The sequence below is a fragment of the Danio aesculapii genome, chromosome 3, assembly GCF_903798145.1.
Source record: "Danio aesculapii chromosome 3, fDanAes4.1, whole genome shotgun sequence".
In the NCBI taxonomy this organism is placed as follows: domain Eukaryota; kingdom Metazoa; phylum Chordata; class Actinopteri; order Cypriniformes; family Danionidae; genus Danio; species Danio aesculapii.
In genome coordinates, this window is record NC_079437.1 from 14,925,824 (window position 1) to 14,931,677 (window position 5,854).

Genomic DNA, 5,854 nt, shown 5'->3' on the forward strand with positions numbered 1-5,854 from the left:
TATTTGCCAATGGGCTCAGAAAAATGAGCTTTAAACCATTTGACAGACATTTGTTCTTATTGTAAACTTAATTTTGTCTACATTGTCAGTAACAGGATTTAACTGTCTTATTTTGCATCTCAATGAAACATATCTTGATTTAAAACTTCAATACTTACAGTAATAGAGGTTCAATTTGGGTTGCCAGGTTGTCACAACAAATATATGCCACATCACTGTATGCAATAGAGTTTCTTGACCAAAAAATATCCGTAGTAGGTATAAAGGTTTTGTTATCATAAAAATTATTTTATCTTATGATAGCATATAAACGTGATAGAGTAAAATATTTCACCTTTTTACCAAAACTTTAACCCATGAGAGAAAAAACAACCTGCATCAAGTGGTTAAAAGTAGGCTCATTTTGCATGAAACTCAGAATTTGGCAACCCCAATATTGTGCAACAATCAATACTATGAATTTATGAACTAAAACCTTTAAATTGTGGGAGGACACCTTATTTCAATAATTAGGTTAATTAAATGATGAATGTCGGCCATAAAAAATACACGAAATAAGTGAAGCAGTCCATCACTATTGTCCTAACAAAAGTTTGAAATGCTATTGTTGAGTAACTAGTGACAGTTGTATTTTTTTGTTGACTGTACAAAAATACTCTAAAGGTCTAATGGCTACACACATTCTTGCATGAACTTTTGAACCGAAGCCTTGCTTAAGCACTAGACCGAAACTATACCAGCTGGACAACATGCTCAAATGAGGGCATTTCTGATTCGTCGAGGTAGAATGAAGGTGAGACCAATAAATGCACAAGGCACAGCAGCCAAATTATATTTAAATGGATGGAAGAAAAAAACGCCTAGAGATAGAAGGCAAGTTGCCAGAGATAACGGCGGCTGCATAATAAAACATGCTTCAATGCAAAAGCGTATCAAGGTCAAGGTCTATAAAGCCAATATTTGCCTTAGGACGATTAATATTATTATTGTTGTCTATATATTACTTGTATCTATTATTGCTTCTTCCTCACACCACACTACAAGAAATTAGTTAAATTTATATTTTTGTACAAGGACAATACACAATAAATTCATTTAAACCCAATTAGGCAAGATGCATGATCAAGTTCTAGCAAAAATGCTCATTTTTACCTGTAGTCCCCAGACAGGTTGAGGTTTTTAAAGTTATTATTTTTGAGTAAGTAAAAAATTTAAATAGACAAGGTCAGTAATATTACACAACTGTAAATATACTCACATGATCAGTACTCTGTCAATTAATCAGCATTCTTCTAGAGTCCAACCCTACACCACAACACACACAACCATCCAAAATGCATAAATTGAATTAATAATTGTTTATCAATTATTATTTATTCAAAACACATTCTTGTCTAATGCAATTTTTTGATCCACTTTAAATGTTGACAACTGTGTGTGTCTATCTATCTATCTATCTATCTATACACACACACAAAGACCGTTGTCACGATCAATAACAATATAACCAATAAAAACTATAGTTTAGAAAATACCAAAATAAACAATGAAGTGTGTATTACAAGTTTTCTGACTCATAATTGTATTATGGTGGTTTTCTGACTCTGGGGCAGATTGTGTGTCTGTGTGTGTGTGTGCGCAGTGTGTGACTGTGGAACTTAAGGCATCTGGTCTGATGGCAGCAAATGGGAAATATGGCCAAAAAACAACAACCTTTGAGCACATTTTAAGAATCACTGCTAAACAAAAAAAGACCCACCAAGAGAAGACTTCCACACACAAAATATCAAATCATCCTGTTAGAAAGTGACTACTAGTATTTGTTTTCTCATGAGAGCTCCTTTTCTGTTAACAGGTTCACTAACAAGACTCTATTCTCTCCCCAGACTGACAAAATCTTACGGGAACATGATGTATTTCTGCATGGCGAGATTTATACAGACTTGGAGACACATTTCTCCAACATGTAAAGCTGTAAGTGTTGACAGATATACATTTTATTATGCAAGTGGTACTGTGTACGAGATCTCCACTTAGAAAGACTGTCAGTCATGCTGCCAGAAACATCGCACATATTCACATCACACACGCAAACATCATTCATGCAGGCAAGCTTCACAAGCAGCCAGAGTCCAAACTGATTATTCTTCAGCATTTCACCCACAGACACATTAATAAAAACAGCCTGTCTCTGAATAACAATTATGATTCTCACTGACACACACAAACTTGCACGTCAGAAATCATCACAAAATGTTTTTCTTAATTGTTTACCTTATTTTACTTCCAAGCTTCCTCCTTATAATTTGTGTTAGTTGTCGTTCTAACTTAAAGTATTGCCATAGTTCTTTCAGCAAATGTCAATTTTCATCAGTTTAAATAACAAAAAGTCATTTAAAAGTAAGTTCTAAATTTTTTCTCAGGATTTAAAGATGAAATTCTAATAAAAAGCATGTGAAAAATAAAGTCCCAAGTTTCTATATCTCGTTTCTGAATGAAAAGTTATGCAATTTGCAAGTTATTGCAAGTAGAAATTAACAGTAAAAAATTATTAGTGAAAGAAACAGTGTATAGTGCATATTTTGTGATGTGGCGTATATTTGTTGTGACAACCTGGCAACCCAAGTCGAACATCTATTAAGTATTGAATCAATTCAATTCACCTTTATTTGTATAGCGCTTATACAATGTAGATTGTGTCAAAGCAGCTTCACATAAAAGGTCATAGTAAATTGGAACAGTGTAGTTCAGTTTGTAGTGTTTAAGTTCAGTTCAATCATTAAATCAGGATGTTTAATTAAGATGCAAAATAAGAATAATAAATCTGATCAAGTTTTTGTTGTTTGCTGTTCCAGTATGTGAGAAACTAAAACCACACAGGTTGTTTTCCCATGAAATATCTAAATTCAGTAGGATTATCATTAAACAATAACAAATACACCATACTGACATCAGTTTTAGAACACCTTCTAAATCACTAACTTCCGTGTTCCAATCACTTCCATAGCCATAGGTGTATAAAAATCAAGCACTTGATTATTTAAATATTATCCATTGCATTGCATCGTTATTAACGTCTATCCCTATACCCCAACCCCATAAACTTACCTTTCACAGTAAGGTAGCAATTATTGTAGTACAGCCACAAAATCTATGCTACATCGATGCAAACACTGTGGCCTTCAGTTTAGCTCAAGAACAATGTAGAGAGCATCATGAAATGGTTTTCCATGGCCGAGCAGCTTCTTTCAAGCCTTATATCACCAGGTACAATGCAAAGCATGGGATGCGGTGGTGTAAAGCAGAGTGACTCCACCAATCGATTGGGTTACCTTACATCTTTTAAGTGGATTTAACATAAAGCAATCTGTTTGTTACGTGTGACGTCACGCGAAGCGGCTTTCGGGTACAAGCGCTCTGTCAAACTGAATGTGGAGACTCATCAAATGGTAATAATAAACGTTTACAAAGCGTTGTAATACTTTCGAAAATCACGATCGTTATATATATATATATATATATATATATATATATATATATATATATATATATGCCTGATACCAGATGGCCAGAAAGTGATTCATATTTTATTAATTGGTAAACTTTTAGTATTTGTAATGCAGCAAGTCCAGAGACTATTGTGTACACTATGATTTTATATAAAATTCACTTTAAAGCGTGATATGACTAGAAAGTGGCCATAAACAAACATTTTCTCAATTCAAATGAGCAATGGCTTTAAATGCTTTAATGGCTTTAAATGCTTTAAAATAAATGAACATTTTTCAGCTTAATTTAAGACTTAATTTTCTTATTGAGCATCTCAAATAAATAAAGATACTAATTTGTGAACTACATGTAATATGTCATTATTATTAATCATAATTTATCCTAATTTAAGATTGTTTTTCTGCCAATTAACTCGCATTTAAAGAGCTATGAAACCCCCCTGTCTCAGCAGGGTGTTTTCACACCTCTAGTTTGAAAAAAGTCAAGAAAGTGGGTGAGTCCAGCTCTGTTTAGGTGGGAGTGTCGTGTGGCCAAAGAGGGAAGAGTTTGCATAAAAAGGGGAGTTTATGTGCACAACAGCTGATTTTCACAGCGGCAGCACAAACACAGATGAAACGGAGATAGACAGTGATTCGTAGAGCAGTATTTACAGCTGATTTGAGAGCTGTGTGGAAGTGGAGGATTTTCAGTCCATAATATTGTAGTGATATTACTGTAAACTTAGTAACTAAATCATTTTGACTAAGGTATGTCTTTAAAAACTGAAAGAGTACTGCTGACGATACTAACATTGCCATCTAAATAAACAAACAACGAACACTGATCACACACTTACCAAATCCGTAGAGACAGAACAATCATCACAAACTAGAACAGTGTCTTTTTTGGGGGGGCAAACGAGTGGCAAATTCGGATTTCACCATTTACAGATTAAAAAGCTCATGGGTAAAAAAATGTTCCTTACAAACATATTTTTGTTGCGTGATAGCAGACCACTATAATCCAACTGTTTGGGTCCACACGCAAGTTGTGCTCTCATTGCGGAGAAATGTAAACATAATGTTTACATTTATAAACACAACACTGACGACCCATGTCTCCAAACAATTCTTCTTCTTCCACTTGTTTTAATTACAGTTGGCAACACAACGTGGCGTCTCTCTGAATACTGTAACAGGTAAAAAGAGTCTTCAAAGCTATATCATGCATATTAATGAAGTTGCATCGACTCGTTTACAATAGAGTGCGCTGATTGGATAAAACCAAGTCTTTCTCATGAATTAATAAACAGATGTGCTGAAAACTCAATGACATCACTTTGAATCGGCCGGTATAGACAGGCGATCTCCATGCTGGAATCTACACAATCTCATGGCCGTGACGTAGCTTCAAAATTTATTTTCAAACCGGAAGAACGAATTTGCTCTAAACAACGCAAAAAACAACCAATTGTCAATTTTTGATAGCTAAAATATGTGTCCTAGCAGTAATTTCAGCAAAGTGGGACACAGATATGACATATATCAACATCTCAAAAAAAGTTTTGGTGTTTCGTGACCCTCACTGTGTGGGACGATCCCTGATCTACAACTCCTGTACCACAATGAAATACACAGGTGTCCAGGGACCCGTGCCATAAGCTGGATGTTGAAATGGTTTGGTTATGAAGGGAGTGTGAATTAATATATTGGGGTACAGAGAGTTTACAGTGTTTCTCAGGATTATTAAGGACTAATGTGATGTTTGGTCTGGGATGTCAGACAGCTGGTAGGTTACTTGAGTGTTGTGTTGGTTTTGATTTGAAGATTTGATTTGAAGAAACTGTGTAAGCAAAACCTTTTGAAGACTTTAGGACATGTATAAGCGTAATATGTTTCACCTTTATACCTTGACTGGTTTAGGCTATAACTGAGATTTTAAAGGCAGAAGCAAACCGATATTCATTCAGCATGAAATACCATCTTTCCTAAGCACTCACATGTGAAATCTCAACAAGACATCTGTGACATTTAAGTAAATGTCAGACATCTGTTTGTTAAATGGCCTTCACTCATGATGTCAACCTACCTTAATTCCGCATCCAATCCAGACACAAATAGATCCATTTTTCCATGCACATGTACACCTCCTGCCCTTTGTATGTGCTTCAGTCTTATTCAGTATTCAGCGAACGTTCTCCAAAGTTTCCCCGCTGTTGAATATTCTCTTGGAAAGTTGTAAAAAACTTTCATCCTGCCTATCAAAACCACCTTTCCCGTCACATCAAAGAGTCTGAGAAGTACAATGGCCATCACTTTCATGCTCATCATAAAAAATACATCCAAAATGAACTCAAACGCAGATC